The sequence below is a fragment of the Carassius auratus genome, unplaced genomic scaffold, assembly GCF_003368295.1.
Source record: "Carassius auratus strain Wakin unplaced genomic scaffold, ASM336829v1 scaf_tig00215755, whole genome shotgun sequence".
NCBI lineage: Eukaryota > Metazoa > Chordata > Actinopteri > Cypriniformes > Cyprinidae > Carassius > Carassius auratus.
This window is the reverse complement of record NW_020528227.1, coordinates 12,327-32,946: the sequence shown is the minus strand read 5'-3', so window position 1 is coordinate 32,946 and position 20,620 is coordinate 12,327. Positions and strand designations below refer to the sequence as shown.

At 36.4% G+C, this 20,620-nt stretch overlaps 1 pseudogene; it reads right to left on the bottom strand.

Annotated features, from left to right (window-relative positions):
• Positions 1 to 2,509: 2,509 nt before the first annotated feature.
• On the bottom strand, positions 2,510 to 19,346 carry LOC113095622 (electrogenic sodium bicarbonate cotransporter 4-like; annotated as a pseudogene).
• Positions 19,347 to 20,620: the final 1,274 nt, after the last annotated feature.

Below are 20,620 nucleotides of genomic sequence, written 5' to 3'. Positions count from 1 at the left end.
AGCTGTTACATTCAACTGAGTAGATGGGACAAACACAGAGAAAAAGGTAGAAGTCAGGGATAGGAAGGAGGATGTAGATAGGGCAAAGTAAGAAGGGTTGTGAGGTGGATAAATGGCAAAACAAAAGAAGAGAAAAAAGAGAATAAAACAGGACAGGCCAAAACAACAACAACAACAACAACAAAAACCATACAGCAATACAGCAGACCAAGATCAGTGAGAAAGCATCCACATCATTGGGATTTACATCAGATTGATATTTCCTTCATAATGATATAATACAAAAACACAAAGTATCATTGTGGGTTATTAAATCAGTGATAGTTAGTGCAAATAGATTGATTCAAAAGCTTTTATCTAATCTGAGCTCATGCTAACACAGATGTTAACAGATGTGAGTGAGGTGAAGACATAAACCACTTACACAAAGAGAGCAGAGGAAATTATCTGCCACTGGGACTACAACATCGAAGATCATTGTGCCACTGAACAAACCGAGAGAGGGAGAATCAGAGAGGAAAATGAGCAGAACAAATGGAAATCTGAATAATACTGTGTTAGAAGGATTTATCCAGGATCAAAGCCAGCGTTGGCAATTGAAAATGACTGCAGGTGTAGTAGCTCCTCTGAAATCATTTGGTTTTGAAACAATTCTGCATGCCTAAACTACTTTCAAAGGACCTCATTGCTAGTTTACATTCACAGCTGCAAGCCATATAACTAAGTGCAAACTAATAAAAAAAAAAACCATGCCTTTTGTCTGATTTAAACTCATGCTTATTGAAAAGTACTCACATCAATCGAAAGCCACGTTTGGGGTTTGCAGCAAAAACAAACATAAAACAAATAAGTTACAGTAATCACATGCACTCAGCCAGTTCCCTTCAAACGCCCAAAGGAACTTGGTTTAATCAAGAAATTAAATGTTAAATTATGCAAACTTACAGTGCAGTGACTCCGAAGTGATAATATAAAACTATAAAACTTTACAATAAGCTCTTATTTATTAACATAAGTTAATAGATACAAACTGAAATATTAATGACTCATTCATTTACAGCATATTGATCTACATTATATACGCTAATGTTTGTGGGTTGGTCTTTTTTTAAAGTAAATGGACTGCATTTATATAACGCTTTCAACAGACCCATGGCCATTCATAGCACTTTACAAATTGCCTGATGGTGAAATATTGCAATTTAAAATAGCAAATAATTTTAAATTAGATAACTAAACGCAACCTATACAAAAGATTACTGTATTCCTCAACTGTATAACTGTAAGTTGCTTTGGATAAAAGTGTCTGCCAAATAAATACATGTAAAAAGTACAAATTGGATTAACATTAGTAAATCATAAGTTTTAATAGCATACAGAAAAATATTAGTTTGAACAACATATCTATAAATCAACAGAAATGAATACTAGATTAATAAATGATAGAAAATGAACTAATTAACATAAACTAATTGCACCTCATTGTAGAGTGTTACCATTTGTGACCCGGACCACAAAACCAGTCTTAAAAGTAAATTTTTCAAAATTGAGATTTATACATCAATCTGGATTAATAAGCTTTCCATTTAGGTATGGTTTGTTAGGGTAGGACAATATTTGGCTGAGATATGAAAATCTGGAATCTGAGGATGCAAAACAAATCTAAATATTGAGAAAATCACCTTTAAAGTTGTACAAATTAAGTTCTTAGAAATACATATTACTAATCAAAAATTTAAGATTTATTTTTTATCTTCATGGGACATGATATTTATTTAATATCCTAATAATTTTGGGCATAAAAGAAAAATCTATAATTTTGACCCATACAATATATTTTTTTCTACTGCTACATATATACCCCAGCGACTTAAGACTGGTTTTGTGGTCCAGGGTCACCATTATTCTAAGTATGTAAATCCTGACACAATAAATACATTTGCTCTACATCTAGTTGACCCTTCGCAAAGACCTGCCCACCTTAGTTACTGTTGCTACATCTGAAAAGCCATGGCGCTCAAACACCACGCATGTTGTCACGCAGTATAAAATACATTTCAAAGCAAAGAGGAAACTGACAATGTGCCGACAGACAAGACAGAGCAGGTTACTTTTGGTATGAAGTCTCAATTCTCAAATATTGTAATTTTTTTAAAGAAATGTAAAAAACAAATACAGTTTTGTGGCTCTTTAATGTGTCATGACAGATCGCTGTAGTGCTTCAGTTCAAGCGGCACATGAACCGATCCTCTCTTTCCAAGTTATAGCCAGAAATAAACATGAATGAAAATCAGAAGGTATCTTGTTTCAAATGTGGAAAGATGTCAATACACACTATTCTTTTAAGTTCAAGACCACAGACTTTAATCTACTCTCCGGTCTGGTTTGTAAGTCTGACAAGCATTGCAGATTCATCGTTATGATTGGTTACTCCCTGCAAAGGGTCAATTACTTCTCTAACATTTTAAGACTGATGTGCTGACATGCTCTACACCTAGAATGGACTTACTCGGGTCTGGCGCCAAACACTCGCACTTGTAGGCAGTAACATAGTCTGGTTTGAAGTCGGTGTTGATGGGATAGTATTTAAAGGATCCCACCATCTTCTTGATGGCATCAGAGATGAAGATGAAGGAGATGAGGCTAGAGAAGCCTTCCTCTGTGAAGCGCGTCATGTACTTTATGATGTAGCTGGCGTCCGTTGCTACCAGGAAAAAGCACTGTACGCAGGAGTGCATTCCGATCCACAGTCGAAGCTCCATGTAATCAATCCCATTATTTCTGAGGGAAAAAAAGGTAAAAAAAAAAAAAAAAAAACAAACAGGAGAGGAATACAAGTGCAGTGAACACACAAGAGCTTAAGAGAGAACTCGCTTATTTGCATCCATGAATAGAGATGATTTACGAGGGTCTTTTAAGGGTTGATGAAAGTGAGAAATCGAGGCTTTACTGAATTGTCCTCAATAATAGATTGTGACTTATGTTGGATTGGTGCAGATGGCTCTCTCACTTGCTGAATTCATAAAGCAGTTTCTCAAAGATGAGGATGGGGCCTGTTGAGCTGAGAATAATAAGGGGTTGACCGCCAAACAAGCAGAATACCGTTCCTGCTAGAGCCGTGCCCAAAAAACTTTCCATCACACCCTGACAGAGAGTTAAACAGGGAGAGAGACAAGGAAACAAGGTGAGAGAGAGAGGGACATAAAAGAAGACAACTATAGATGAAGCTAGGTCACAAGCGTGCTTGTAAAATGCTCCAGAAGAGAAGATGACATGCAAATTTAAACAAACTGTCATGTTCTGTGAGCTGTACCTGGTAATTGTCTGTGGCATCCCCTAGAAGGCCCCCAAAGGTGATTGCATTGGTTATGCAGCCCAGGTAGATGAAGAGCACCGCAGAGATGGACTGAATGTGGAAGCCTTCATAAAAGTCGCTCGGGAACCAGGGAAGTTTCCTCTTGATGTCAAGTATAAGTCCACCACAGAACCTGTCCCGTAAACACAGATGTTTAATCCATTATTCAACAGGGACCTGTCCTCTTTAACTTGTATAAGACAGACAGAGGTGAGCTGTATCTTGATTATTAGCACAGAATACTGGCACCCATTTTCTATATCTCAGCGTCCTAACAAACCCTTGAGCACAAGTGCCAAAAAGCGCATTACATTTTTTCTTTTTTGACATATTGATCAAGATATGAACTCTCCTGAACCTCGGAGCTCAGAGTTATCCTTCAATTATTTGCAAAGACAGATAAGGCAAGAACACTATGAGCTCTTAGAACTCAAGCTATAACTAAAGGTTTTTTTAGGTATAGCTGAACTGAATTGTTTTAGAGAATCTGCAAGGTCAAAGTACAAGAACACCAGGCCCCTGAAGATCAGTAGTGTTGTGGAGTAACTAGTCACATGTAAATGGAATTAGGTAATTTAATGACACAATATAAATGTAATTGCACCTGTTAAATTTACTGAGAGAAGAAAAAGTGTATTTAATTACAGCTTCTATGAAAATCTTAAAAGCCGTCATATGACGTTACAAAAATAAAGTTATTTTGAGTATTTGGTGTAATGCAATGTGTTTATGCAGTTTAAAGGTATATATATATATATATATATATATATATATATATTATATATATATATATATATATATATATATATATATTATATATATATATATATATATAATATATATATATATATATATAAACATTATTCCCACTTAATGTACATTATGTTGCTCCTCTTTTGTCCACCTTTCTGAAACGCACAGATTTAACAAAGCTCATCATTCGAGGTATATGCTGATTAACAAGCTTATTAAGAGTGTTGTAACTGACCGAATTCCTCAAGCCTGTGACAAAAAATTTAATGCCCTTTACCATAATGTGATGCCTTGTGTCCCAGCGCGATGAGACAAAACCAGAAAACCCATTACAAACGAGGCATTTGTTGCATCCAGTGGGGACATAATTACTTATTATGACTTATACTGTCTTTTTACGCATTGCGTATCATGCCACGTAAACACAAAAACATGTCTGCATTTGTGATCGAGAAATGACAAACAACAAGCACTACTCTACACTGCCTCAAAACTCACGTTTAAATCATCAGTGGCAAATTCTTTAAATATGAAAACATACTAACAGACTGTGAGTCAGAAGCGCCAGTCTGTCTTTGGCAAAGCGGGAACTGCCCCACTTTATACAAACAAACACCGGCATTCGGAACAGTGTTGTAAATAAAAACTAACCACTGATTACTAGTTAGTAGTTTTGTTTTCACAACAAACCACACAGCTTCTCCACACCATGGCAGTGGCAACAGCGAGAATAAAAGCTTTGCCTTCTTTCTTTATGTGATCATTTGGGCGGTGTTATGCAAATCTTCCCACATCATGACGTAGACATGTGGGGCATGTTAAAATTACAATTTGGTGGCTGTGATTTAAAATTAAATGATAATAATCCTAATTCAAGTGTTGAAGGCTTTTGAAAGTCTGACAGTAATCAGTGTCGAGTACTAATGTAAAGTGAACCCTCCCTGTTTAAATGCTTGAAAATGATTAACAGTCGAAAGCATTAGAAATTTAGAAAAGTAAAAAAAAAAAGTAATCAGATCTAATCAATTACATTATTTAATGAAGTAATTGAAATAATGACACTACTTCTTACATTTTAAATTCAGTAGTAATCTGTAACCTATCACCTTTCCAAAGCAACCTTCCCAACACTAAAGACCAGTAGGTGAATGCTAATTCTTGTTAAAGGGGGGGTGAAATGCTTGTTTTCACTCAATATCCTGTTAATCTTGAGTACCTATAGAGTAGTACTGCATCCTTCATAACTCCAATAGGTCTTTAGTTTTATTATATTCATAAGAGAAAGATAGTCTGTACCGATTTTTCCCGGAAAAACACAACCGGCTGGAGGCGTGACGTGTGGGCGGAGCTAAAGAATCACGAGCGCGAGTAGGCTTTTGTGTTGAGAGCATCTGGAAGCTGTGACACAGATCCAGAGGCTGAAATTTAACAAGAGCAGCATCAGCAACGATGTCTCTATGTGGTATGTACTGAAACTGTATATATTTGCTTAGCGGTTTGGGAAAATGAGTAAGTTCCACTTTATGTTGTCTTTTTTTTTTTTTTTAAGCTGTACATGTGGAAAGTGCAGTTTGATGACAACATCGCATGTTGTTTACTTGATGTGCTTACGCGCCGATAGCTAAGTTAACAACACAGATATTTGAAGCAGTTTTACTCACCGCCTGCGGTTCCAACACACGATCGTGACCCTTTTTCGTTGGGACTGCATTATCCTTAAGAAATAAACGATGTGCAAATCCGGCGTCAAACTGGACCTTGTTTGTAAAACAAGCATCTTCGAAATGCAGGGGAAAAAACAAAAACACTTGCACAACTTCGTTGATGCTCTGTTAAAATAAACTCCATCCACTGGTCCCTTAATGCTGTTTTTTTTTTTTTTTGGTAATCTGTGCAGGGTTGTCTTGCCCTGGCAACCAAAAACACACTTCTGTGACATTTCGCAACGCTCTCGCTCTGATCATTGAATCGCTCTGATCAGTGAATGTCTGTGCTCTCAGTGCTGTGCTATACGGGAGCGTGCGCTCTTCCGGCAGACGTGCCCTAGGACCCATATAAGGAAATTCCACTCCATCTAACGTCACACAGAGCCATACTCGAAAAATACTTTCCGAAACTTGTGACAAACCGGAAGGAGTATTTTTGTTCCAAAAACATACAAATTAATTTTTGAAACTTTGTCCATGTTTAGCATGGGTATCCAACTCTTTAACAGTGTAAAAAAACTCAGTATGCATGAAATAGCATTTCACCCCCCCTTTAAGAAATTGTGGATATCATTTAAAAAAAAATTATTTCGAATTTTGAATTGAGGTGGCAAACAGAATGCAGAGTTGGAAATCAAATTTGAATGTAAATAAGCAGATTTAAAATGAATTTTAAATAAACCATTAACATTCATCTACAGTAGAATAGTACAATTTGTACATTTGTACGTTGTATGTTTGTATGCCTTATATAATGCTAGGTAAAGAACGATGGATGGATGGATAGATGGATGGATGGATGGATGAACCCACCTTCCCGTATACGCCAACTCTTCTCCAAGCTCATGTGGAGTAGGCATAACCTCATCCTCGCCTACAGGCCCTCCACCACCTGCTGTCCCATTCATCTGACCCAGCTCATTGAGGGAAAACACAGACTTCCTTCTCATAGAAACAAAGACAAATTTTAAGATTTATGGGCAGAACAAAGCATGAGCACAAGAAGAATAAGCTTTACCTTGTGTCTGCTGAGGGAGTTTTTTTGGGGGGTTCTATGCGAATTTTGGGGTCCCATTCTCCAGGTGGAAGCACAATCACCTCATCAAGAAACTCATCAATGCCAGCAATCAGATCCTCTCTGTCTCTGGCTTTATATGCTACATCACTGAAGAGCTGTGGATAAAATCAATACATTTTTTGGTCGAAGTTTATCTTCTTTGCCTAGTTTATTTGGAAGAATCGAATATTAATTGCATATCAAACAAAACATTCAAACTTACATCATCCACCATGAGAGTGGCAATGGCCCGTCCAATCTCATTGTAAGATTTGGCTTTGCCAAGAGGCCCAAGTAGCACAAACAAGAATCTGTCCAAGTAGAAAAAATACATTCAGGACTTACTTTTAGTACGTTCAACATTTTCATCATCTTTCTGCAGGCATATTGTTTTGAATGTGCTAAACTGTTACCTGGTGGGCACTGGGACTTCTGTCAGACCCCCGAGAGTGGTGGCCTGAGACAGCCGAACGAAGGCAACAAAGGGTTTATCTAAGAAGTCCACTTCTCCCACCAAAACATTTGATGCTTCTGCATCTCTGGGGATTTTTTCATGAACTTGTTCTTCATCTGGAATCAAAGTGAACAAAGAAAAACATAATCAATTATAGTACCCTTGTGTTTTTTAACCCTTCTGTTCCATCACCGGACACTTAAGTTGTCCTTTAACCTTTCGCTTCCATTACAGAACCCTTTGCTGTGTCCCAATTCACCTCTGTCTATCCTCATCTATTATGACAAGAACTCTCTTCATATATGTTTGCATAATGATGCATTTAAAAGTTAACAACCAAACGTATAAAAGTTCACAATGTTGCTGCAGATGAAATATAATGCACATAACATTTAAATATTTAAAATCAGGTTAGACATTGGTTATTTATCACTCAAACCCCTTTCTCTGCTTGTCCGTCGGTTACGCTTATTCGCCATGTTTGTATTTTAAACACTTTTTAAGCGTGTTTGTAGTTGTAATCTAATCTAATCTAATCTAAGCATACTCTTTTCAACATACTATGATTTGGGACATACTAATTCTATTTTCAAATACTATTTAGGACAGATAATATGCTACTGGGACTCAGCACTTGTGTTGCCGTTTAACCCTTCTGTTTCAGTGTAGAGCCCTTATGCTGTCTTTTAACCCATTGTTCTATCACAGGACTCTTAAATCTTCTGTTCTATCACAGGTCATTTATAATGTAATTTAATCCTTCTGTTCCATCACAATATTCTTATTTTGTCATTTCACCCTTCAGTTCCATCACTGGACACTTATGTTACCTTTAACCCTACTATTCCATCACAGAACCCTCATGTCATCATGTATGCCTTCTGTACAATCATAGAATGCTTCTACTATCATTTAACCCTTAACTGTGTGCTGCTGTTTATTAATTAAAGTTTCTATTCAAACATAATGTAATATTATATTTTATAGATTATGTTCTGTAATTGTGCTTTTTATATGTGCCAACTATCTAAAACTGCACATTTTAATACACAAGTTGATTTACTGCTATTTACACTCTGTGAAACTTGTGGAAACTCACACACATTTACTTGTACTACTTTCAGCTCTAAAAAATTTGCAGCCTTTATCACTTCGAAGACAGAACAATTCCATCTGAAGCCCTTGAATAAGATGCACTCTGGATTTAGATTAATCTCTCTGCTTTCCTCCTGTCTCTCTCTCTCTCTGGTAAATCTTAAAGCAAGTCCCCCGGTGTTACAATGTAGAATGATGTTGTCTCATCTTCACGTTGTATGTCAGGCATGCATAAGAATAGAGTTCAGAAAGGCTGGTTTATCTGGTAGTCAAAGCTCAATGTGTTCCTACTTTGGCCAATTCCAAAAAAAAAAATCATGATAACAGTTCGGAGTTCCTCAAAGCAATGCTTTATATTTTCCTATCTTTATAAACAGCTTGAAATAGTTTTGGAAGCACACCTTTTCAGGGTGTGAAATTATGTTTCCTATTTCTATAATAAGGCTTGGTTTTAAATTTGGAAAGTCTTGATGTAAATGTCCAGTTATTATTTAAAAGATTTACATTATCAGTCAAATGTTTTGTATGCATGTGTGTTTGAAGAAAGCCACTTATGCTTACCAAGGCTACATTAATTTAGTCAAAAATACAGTACTAATGTCCAATAATACGAATGTGGAACTCAATAACGGCAAATGGTGCCATTGGTGTGTGTACACTCATAGAAAACAATGTGTATGAACTTTTAAAACCTAGCATAACACTGCGCTTCTCGTCAGGTGTGTGACAGCCTTTAAGGTCAAAATCATGTTGTTTTAGTCTTGCTGAAATATCTGTGTACAAAAGCAGAACAGTTATATGACAGATGGCTATAGGGTCATTCCTTGTCAAATCAACCAAATTTCAGAAATGTCCCCATCTCAGGCATTTAAATATCTTTACTACTTTTTAAATTACAGACATGCAAACTTTGGAGTAAAAACTTGAAAAGTGCTGTTTCCCCAATTTGATTGGTCACCATTGGCACATAATGTAACAAAGATTGCTAAAGTCAACAGATTTTACCAACAGACCTACCAATCTCTGAGTAAAAATTACATTAGGGTCCTGCCATCTTTCTGAAGTCATTTCCCCCTTGTAATCTGGCTCTGAATCTCAGGTGAAAATTGCCATTTTGACCCCCCTTTTACATGTCAATCTTTCTTCAGAAAAAAATATTGGCAAAATCAAAAATTTGAGCTGGGGACCTCTGGTTGAGTTGACACGGAATGACTCTATAGTCTAGAACATTGTGCACCCATGGACGAAACTGAGACAGTGACACCATTTTCCAGAGGGATCAGGCCGCAGCTCGCGGGTATCCCTCTGCATGTGAGAGCCCAGCACGAGGACCACACAGTCAGATGGCCCGTTTCCCCAATGGCAGATCAATACTGACCCAGACACCAGGCCACGGCAAAGCATAGCTCATCAGATCAGCAGACCCACACAAAATCACAGTGACCTATTCATAAGAACATGCTAGCAAATATGCTGTAATTTACTTTTTAGTACAAGCACAGCTTAGACAGAATCAACATTACCGTATGTCAAATACAGCAATACACTTGACATGAATTGTAAAATGTCTATTCTATATAAAGGAATGGCGGGAATGTCTCATTTTGGTGATTTGTTCAAGTGTTTCTGTAAAATAGCTTCTAAGCAAATACAAAAGATCCTTTCAACTGCTGTTGTGAGCTATACAAAGGCTTTTGTGCCTTGCCAAATTGTGGCTTCTTTCTATGTATAGATGCAGACCGACTGTAAAAGCATGTGACTCACCTGGTCGGTGCTTGGTGTTTCTGCAATGTCATTCATACTCCTGCTTTGAGCGTGGCCTGCAGACACACATGCACAAATATACACTAGAATGTCATTTCAAATATTTCCTCAAAATTATTCATTAAGTCTTAGTTCACCAGCTAGCTATTGGACAACTAATCTGACACCACTCACTAATTACAAACTCTTGCTGGGCAGCATTAATGAAAAAGCTTTATATAAAATGCTATTTAAAACAGGAAATGTTGATCAATCACATTATCTTAAGCAGAATGAGCTCCTCAACTTGTTTCAACCAAACTAGCAGATCACTGAAACTTTCTAGAGGAGTAGAATAATAAAAAATGGAGACAAGGATCAAAGATGAGACTCACGTAGTCGGCCATAGCTGGCTGCTTGTTTGCTTCGCAGATCTTCTGTTGAGCGGATAAAATCTGCTCCAGCAGCAGGGGATCGGCCTGGGCTCCGAGCTTTGAGATACAAGCAACATTGCAACTTTTTAAATGAACTATTAAGCAGACAATATGGTTTTCTATATACGTTCATTAGCATATAAGTTGATGTTAATGAACTGTGAAAAAAGGAAAGGAATGAAATAACCCACTGAAATAAGTGAAATGGGATTGGGACTGTTCACCAGAAAAGTCTATTATCTACTCACCCTTATGTCACCTGAAGCCCATATCAGTTTATTCAGCATAAAATTCAGCAGGTTGAATTTTTAGCAAAGGCTGTGTCAGTCTTTTATAAACAACAAAATTATCCTTTCCTAAATTCTGATACCCATTTTGTGTGGAAAAGAGCACCCTGAATGTTCTGCTGGCTCTGCAGAACATTATGAGTGAGCAGGTAATGATCATTTTCGGATGAAATGTCATTTTAAGAAAAACAAGCAATTAGGCTGCATTAAACCTGAAGATGCACAGAAACATCTGCAAATTGACAACAGAATGCTTAGTTATTGTTCATGTATTCCTTCATTTTTCAACCTGTTGTGCACAATATGTGTAGGGATGGATGGAGAGACAGGAACCGTTTTAAAGATTGAACACTCACTGCCTCCAGAGCCAGACTTGCCCAGATCGGCAAAGGAGCGATGGATGGGCTTCTTTGTCTGGTGTCTGTGCTTTCTCAACAGGACAAAGCTGATTTTGTCTCTCAGCTCGGGACCGATTAACCCTTCTTCTATCTGACGGTCGATGATGTCATCTACAGGAAACAAAAGTTCAAGTGGTTTGCTTTGAAAAGTACACTGGTATGAGTGCAAAACATTCAAATGCATAAAAAAAAAAAACATGAAAAAGAAACATTTCAGTATGCAAGACGATGTGCGCTACAAAGGTTGAGATTGTTTAGAAAGCATCCCCTGTTAGAGGACAAGCACCCACAATGAAGAGGCTGGTTGCTCACCGACTATCTGTGGGAGTGAATAGCCCTCCAGGTCCAGCAGCACGGTGCCTGTCTGTAGGCATGTCCGCAGTTCAAACAGGCTGTGCAGGGAGAGCGTGGAGACGTGGGGTTTGCTCCATCTCTCCCCACCCTCCTCAACCTTTTCCTCAAACTTCACCCACCTGCAGATACGCAGTCACACACACAAAGCTGAAGTCAAGCAGAGAAAAAAGGAACTGCGAGCTTCTGATGTTGATGTTGTTCAGGTCCAAATGCTGTTTATATTAAGATGAAATGTGAAGTTTCTGTCTCACTACAGCACTACAGCAGATTTTTAGGATAAAGTGCCAGAAATATGCCTAGGCAACATTTTTAACCTTCATTTAGTTTATTTTTTATCTAATATTTATATTTTAGCCTTATTTCATTTAAAAGAAATGTTTATAACAGTTAAAGTTTTTATTTTATTTAACAGTACTAGCCCTGCATGGTAGCTTTATGGCTACAGAGCTCAGCAATTGCCACAGAGACACAGGATCATCATACTAACGGTTCACTAACAATCTCTGATGCGTATTAAACTGAGGCAGGAGTACTTTAATATTTTATTTCCAATAGGTGATGCCTTTGTGTGTATGTTTTTCTACCTAGCTGATTCTTTCCACTCCAGCTCGTCACCCTCATGTTGCAGCGTGTCCATCTCTGTGAAGAGAGTGGGTGTGGGCATGGTTTCCTCATCATCCCCCAAAATGTAGCGCAGTCGCTCTGCTGCTGGGGACACTGTGAGATGAACAGGAAGAGAAGTGATTGAAAACTTGCCTGTTTGGATTACGCTCAGTCAGATGGCAGAATGAGATGGCCTTCATAAATAAAAAGTGCAGTGCAGCACCACACGCGGCGAAAGTATGTGCCCAAAAGTTGAGAAGAAACAACAAGGACACCCACTAGGTTTATTTGATCCGGTGTTGTGAAGGCTGAATGCGCCTGGAGGAACAACCGGCGCAGCGTAAGCCATTGTTCATTAATTTTCAGTGTGAGGACTAAAGCTGTGAGCTGTTACTGAAGCTGCACTGTGCTTGTTTTTCTGGGCTTGTTTGAGGTGATGCCAGGGAGTGTGTGGCAACGTCTGGGTCGTTCTGTTCTTTATTTGTTTTCATTTCTATGCTCAGCATTTCTCAGCTCTAACACCTGTTAGGTACACCTTCATTTCCAACTACAGTTTGATCATCTTTGCCTCCATCCACACACATGCTTCCAGAAGATTAAAAGATATACCTCAAGAAGACACGTGTGAGAGAAGGGTCCTTAAACCTCCCGTCCATTATACTGTATGTGAAGAGAAGCCTGTTCAATTCAACTTTGAGAACACCACTGACAAAGGAACTGACAGCTTCATTAAAAGGGCAAGAGGCAAACATGCAAAATTTGCTGCTGTCATGGAAACTCCAATTAACATAATTCAGCAGTATGAAATGTTAACACGTGATTAGTTAAGAAGCTGACGACTAAATTAAAGTTGAATGCCAAACTGTTACAAAGTACATTAATGCATAAACCCAGCATTGATTTCAGTAATGAAAGATTTATTTTGAAATATTTACTGAAACAAATGGTGATGTCTATTGAAGCTGCAGTGCATGAATAAAAATTATTTTTTAGTGAAGTAAATAAATACTACAGCAAAACAATGTAATTTCTACATTAAATAATTTAGTTCAGGAAAGAATAAAAAGTGTTTACAAAGATTCTCTAAGTAAATACCAAAGTTATGATGCCATTGTTCCCATCAGGCTGGGTCATGAATAATTAATAAGCTTAAATTTTTCAATGTTTTTGAGTTGTATTTACAGTGTTTTATGATTTAGTTACTTGACATCGGGAGTTCAATTTCTACTCAAAATATTGTGTACCAAGTTTTGAGGTCTCTGTGTTCATTCGGGTAATAACTATGTTGAGTAGACTTATTACATTAAAAAGAATAACATGCCGTTGCTTATTTACATGTTTGTAAGTGAACCACATACTTTAATAGCATGCTTTTTTTCAGTGCAACATTGTTTGAAAAAAGTTGATAAACTGTGATTGTATTGCAGAGGAAAACTGAGTAGACCTAACTCATCAAACCCGAACCAACCATGCTAAGTTGACTTATTTCCTTTGCTAATTTTACAAAACACAGTTAAGTAGCAGTGACTTAATTCCATACTTATTTTATTAAAAAAATATGTGCACTTACTTAAAAAAAGAAAGAAAATCTATATAAACATTCTAAAAACTCAAATTAAAATCCAAACTGAAAATATACAAATAAAAGCTAATTGAAAATATACACAACTGTTATAATACTATATCAATATAACACCTGCTAGCATCTAAAAACACAGCCACAGCCATTAAATTCATGTTTGAGGTATGACTGTATATCATAAAAGAGCTAATTTTCCTCATAAAATCAAAAACATCCTCTCTAAAAACCCATTGGAAAATCCTTAGAAAATCCAAGGCTAATTTTTTTATTTCTTCTGGGTTTTAGGATTACTGATCAGCTCTATTCTGAATGTAACTTATACATCAGAACTCATAAATAATCCAGTGTAGCATGGTATGTTGTTTTGACCTAAAATATGGCCCATTTTACAGGCTAATATAGCATAAAAGTAACAAATGAAAGTGTATTGTCTTATTTCTCTATTCTGTGCTGAATGCAACTTTTAGTTGTTTATTCTCATGCGTTTAGAGATGCATAGCCATAACTGTTTTTCATGGTCTTCTATTCTGCAGTGACGGCTCTGCCCTCGGCTCACCAAGAGATTGAGAGTGAGTGAGCGGGGTATATCCGATAAACTCGGCACAACTCCATCTCTCACACACAAACAAAGAAATATATGGCGGTATTGCTCCCTGTAGTCCCCTTGAATTTGCATTCTAACTTTCAGATACATTTCTTTGAGTCTGTTGCCTCACTGGGTATTTGAATTTAAATGTTTCCAATCTCTTGCACCTATATGCAGTTTTATACCTATTTTTTGTTTTTTGGATCACAAGTCTGTTGGATCACCATATTGGCAATAAAGAAGTATGTGGAAAGTTCTGTATTGGCAAAGGTTTAAGTTTGCATCCTGCTCACTCATATGTATAATCAAATGATGTAATACAGGAAACACTCACAAACCACTAATTTGAATGACTTTAACTCTGTTTCAGAGCTGATTAAGGACTCACTGGTTCTATTGATGTCTGGTGGCAGATTGTGCTCTGGTTGATCCAAGCCTTCCGCCTCCAGATCGTAGCGGTCTCTGTCATCACAGTCGTAGTGTTCGTGTCTGTGATGGTCGTGTCGAAGTCTTCGTTCTGGGTCTGCATCATGACTCAACACGGACGTACGTCTCCTCCTGCGTTTGCGCCGGTAACCGCGGGGCACTGGCACACCAATGTAGATAGACTGATGGTCTGTGAAAGGCAGAACACTTTCTGATAAGAAGATTAATGACATGTTGTTCAATGTCTTGGATGTCATTGATTTTGGAAGGTAATTTCATGCTCCACAGAAAATGTTCTGCTCACTCAAGTAAACGAGACCAAGTGACCAAATTGGCATGATCTGGTTCAACTATTGATACAGTGTCCTTCAATACTGACATTGTAGGATCAATAGATTACCTATATTCATTTGCAATAAAATCTTCAAGCTTCCAGTTCTGTCAAAGTACAAACACTTACTAAAGGAGAATATCTAGCCGTAAGCAAATCATATGCCGTCTATTCCAGTTAACTCTCAAATGATAATTAATCTAATTGTTATAGCTAAGCAATTGTTGAAAAAAACAAATATGAGCACACAAATATTGCTGTTTTCAATATTAATAATAAGACGACATGTTTTTTAAACACCAAATCAGCATATTAGAATAATTTCCGAAGGATCATGTGACACTGAAGACTTGGAGTAATGGCGGATGAAATTCAGTTTTGTCTTCACAGGAACAAATTACTAAAATAAATGTTTTAATATATTACAATAGAAAGCATGCATTTCAAATTTCTAATAATATTTTTTAATATTACAAAAAAATGTACAGACCTTTTGAGTATTATTGTATTGTATTTTCCACCTCGGCGAACAGTTACTTTTGTCATTTCGAATATAATTATCCCTCACGTTATTGTACAGTATGTTTTATGAGATGTGAAGAGGAGGACGATAAAACTGTCTGGTTAATTGTGAAAGTAAGAGGACAAATATTTTTAGCTGCTGGTGCAGTAATAACCTCACCAATTTGGACATAATGTACTTTGTGCAGTGTCTGCTTTTCTATCTCTTTGAGAAGGCAAAATTGCTGGATGTATGCGACACTTTATTTCTTCAATTGTGTCTCTAAAATCATGAATAGATAATGGAAAGAAAAGTAAGTGGGTAAAAAGAGGGGTATATCGGAGTTAAATGGCTTCTTGGAGAAAAAAAAATATATATATATATAAAATATACACACACACACACATTAGGGCAGAATTTAGTCCATCTGGAATTGATTGGATCGTTGTCTTTTTCTATTGCTGTAATTTCATGTTAGTGTCATGACGGTCATTTTAAAGCAAATGTATGTTTTTTTTTTCACTTGGAAATATTGGTTTCAAATCATTATGATAGTCCACTGACTTCTAATATTGCATATGGCCCAATTAGCCCAACATACACATGTAACTATCGTCATGCTGATTGCCTGATTAATCACTCAGCTCTTGTATTTTTGTTTGTGTGTGTGGTTTCATGCCTAAGGCTACTCACCCTCCTCTTCCTCATAACGGTAACGACTGTTGCCCATGCCTCGTTCATGGTCCATCCTGAGATGATACAAAAAACATGATCTAATACTGGTGAGAAAGAATGCAAACCAAGTGCGTATTTCTGTAACCTATCGAAAATATTTCAGATCATCACTTTTTCTTGTTATGAGTTTTGATCATGCATAACAGAAGGTCAGGGGCATGACGGGCAGCACTGGCACACACTGGGCATTGAGCTGCTTGCTGAATCGCTGCCAATAACAGATCAATAGTGAAATAATTAACAGAGCAAATGACCGATGGAAAGATACATAATTACACGACCAGGAGGAAAACTCAAGGCCAGTCTTTTCCCTTCACTGTAAAGCCACTAGAATCATTTCACAGGTTATGATTTTCATATACACTTATTTTGTTGAGCACAAATTAAACGTATACATTTTATGCACTGAATTACTCCGATTGAATTACAATTATGAAGTGGAATTACCACCTCAGGATTTTACAAAAATTATGGATACAATTCAGTAAATGTGCAGCAGAGTTTTTGTGAACCCTACACAGTGTAAATTGTTTAATTTTGTAATTACTGTGCAATTTTTAAATAAAACCGATTACCCTTCCGAAGCATTTGAAAGTGACACTTTTATTCAGAAAGGATCCATTCAACTGATCAAAAGTGACAGTAAATACATTTATAACGTTACATAAGATTTATTTAAAATAAGTGCTGTTCTTCTGAACTTTATATTCATACAAAATCATTACATTAATTTCAACAACGATGACATTAAATCTGTTAGAAAATCAAGTGAGGAAGCGTAAACTTGTAGATCACAATAAGAAGCATTGTGCTGCATTTGATTAGCTCTGTTGGGTTCCAAACGGGATAATTAGCTGTCACACTGGTGTCCTTCACACCCCATGGCCAGCAGAGCAAGAGAGAGAGAACAATGGTGAAAGAGGGGAAAAGAGAAACGCTGTTGGCCATTCTCACAGGCTCAAATCAATGGGTCCCCATTTGTACTCAACCCACTTACAGCACTGGCCCAGTGTCTTCCTGGCTCTCTTTCTCTCATGTTACGCCTTTTGCCAAAATATAGACCCACACTGACAAAAGTTAATTGGACATTTTCCTTCACACTCTCTCAGTTGCTCATTAGTTTAGGAGCAACACTCGGATTTATAATAATGTCAGCGTTAATTCACCATGAACATTTTACTTTTCATTGGATGAAGCTATTAAAATAAACATTTTACTAAACCTTGCAGTGATTAAAATGCATGCAATAGGTCCTGCTCACAGAACCCCTTAAATAGGAAGCAAGGAACATGAATATATTCATCATGTTAAAATCCGATTCAGTAATAATGAGTGTTTTGTCTTATCAAATTATCTCATGCATCAAAATGAGTACATATAAATGCCATCGCTCATTTTTAAATCATTTCACTTCTACTTCTAACTTTTATTCTACACAAACTCCAGTTCAAACATTTGTGCTTGGTAAGAATTTTTAATAGTTTTTCTTTATGGCTGCATTTATTTAATCAAAAATGTTGTCATTTACATAAACTATTTAAAATAAGTACTTTCGATTTTAACTCATTTTTAAAAATGCAATTTATTTCCTGCAAAGCTGAATTTTCAGTTAAATTAAATTGTTAAATTAAATTCAAGTTTATTTTTATATCGCTTTTTATGATACAAATCATTACAAATCATTTTTACATTACAGAAAATTAAGTTTCTACTATATTTAGTAGTAAATACTTAATATGCTGAATTTTCAGCAAGCATTACTCCAGTCTTCAGTGTCACATATCATTTTAATATGGTGATTTGGTGCTAAAAAAAAAAAACAGCTCTTATTATCAAGGTTTAAAACTGCTGCTTAATATCTTGTGGAAAGTGTGATACGTTTTGAAATGGAATACAAATCTTTTGTAACATTGTACACAGTAATCCATATCTGTAAAATGACATTTGAGCAATAACATTTTACCTGAAAAACACAAGGTTATGATGACTAAAAGTGCAAACAATGATTTACATAGGCAGCAGAGACCCAAAAACCCAAATGCAGATAAAAACATGCATACGTTATAGGTCACATAACCCTATGTTTCATGCTGCTCAATGGATCGTCCCATTTTCCATAAAAAAATTTAGCTATTACACTGAGAAAGTTTTGCTTTCATATATAAAACTACATGATTGGTAAAAGTCATACCTGATCTCAGTAGCAGTGCACGGATGGAGAGGAGAAAAGCAAATCGAAAGGACTCATCAATACAGAAAATCACTGAGGAGCACAGCTCTATGGGACACGGGACAAAAACTGAACATGTTGGAGAATTAATCTGTAACCCTCTCCCAGTTAATCAGCCCTCATACACAGACACACCCAGTCATGCAAACACATCCACAAAGTGTGAGTCAATGCTATGGACTGGTGACAAGGTCGATAAGTAGATAACTGGGACTCAGGCAAATGGACCATTGAGAGCTGTGTTAAGAGATATTACTGACTAACTGTGCACTCCCATGTCCACATCTGTTCATTTGGCCAGACTATCCACTCCGCAAGGAAGGGTATCCTTACATAAATCCTAACCTTTTAAATAGGTTGTTTCAAGATGCTGGAAAAAGGTGAGTCGTACACTAACTTTCATTAAGTCTTTTTTTTTTTTTTGAGTTGGCCATATTCAATAAATTTAAAACATGGATATTTGTAGAAAATATTTAGCATCACATTCTTAGTCAACTAAAGTTGGCTACAAAAGTCTCATAATTGGCGATAAACCATCCAATTGCTCTTTTTTGTATTTTGATTTTTTTGTGACTTGTGTGGGATACACAATTTTGCAGCCTCAAGCTATTTTTTCCTTTTTTTTTTCACGGACACAAATGACAGGATAATGTCAGGATATGTGCTTTGACATATATTGACTACTAAGAAAAATCCAATTTATAGCAGATGCTGAACTGAGTGCACAAACTCAATGCTCTGTGTCCATCAAAGTGCACACACACACACACACACCACGCACACACACACACACACACACACACACACACAATCAATAACAAATACAGACTCAAGATAACCTGTGATACTCACAATTATTTGGATGATGACCTCATCTTTGGGGATTCAGGCTTTGTGATTCCTGCTGACTCAGACTAATCTTGTTAATAATAAAGAATGACCTACATAAAGAAGGCCTGTTATGGTCATTTCGTAGTCTTTGGGCTGTAGAAAGCTTGTTGATTAACACCTATTTGGAACTTTAAATCATTAAATTAAACATAATTTGGAAACAAAATCTCAGAAGACTGCAGGAAAAAAAGACATACATAAGCTGTTCTTCTACGCATATGATTTGATTACAACTTCAATTATTTGGGCACTGTAATCGGACAAATGTGTTAATTCTACTGCATCAAACTAAGTGACATCTGAGTTTTTCTCAGATCTACCACCACTTATATGAACCATTTTTGCATACATTACTTTAATAATGGACATGAAATAAACTGCCCTCCAGTGCACAAAGATGTCCAGGCAGAGAAACAACAGATGTAGCACAACACACTCATTCTGGATATTACATTATTCCACAAAGAAAATTTAGAAAGTGTGCAAATATAATTTTTATCTTAATACATTTCTGTATTCAACTTTTTATCTTACAACATAACATAATGTATTTCTTAGTGACAGAAAACTGGGTGTTTCTCTAGTGCTAAGTATACTAGACATACATTTACATGTACTTAATAAAATACCTTTGTACTTTTATTATACTAAACTGGTATACTTCAAGTTCATTTGGAACAAATAATTTTGTGCTTAATGCACTTTAATTGTGTGGCTGAAGTCCACTGAAGTATATTTGATCGTGCTAAAGTGGAACTATTGCAAGTATGCTTTAGCTACATTTTAAATATCTTGCATTTAAACGCTGATATCATAAAAAAAATATATATCATACAATCCTCGTCATTAGTGACATTAAAACACATTTCAGGCTTAATATAAAAAATGTACTTTGTGCACATGTAGAACTCCAAATAAAGTTTAATTATGTGTCAGTATAAATTTATTTTAAATGTATACTTTTTTTATTAGGGTTGGCTTCTCTACTATTTTCAAAGAAAAAAAAATACAAATTTGATTAACTGACAAATTGTGTCAAAAACTGAAATAAATGGATATTAACGTCTTGTTATTTAAACTGTTGTATAAACACACACA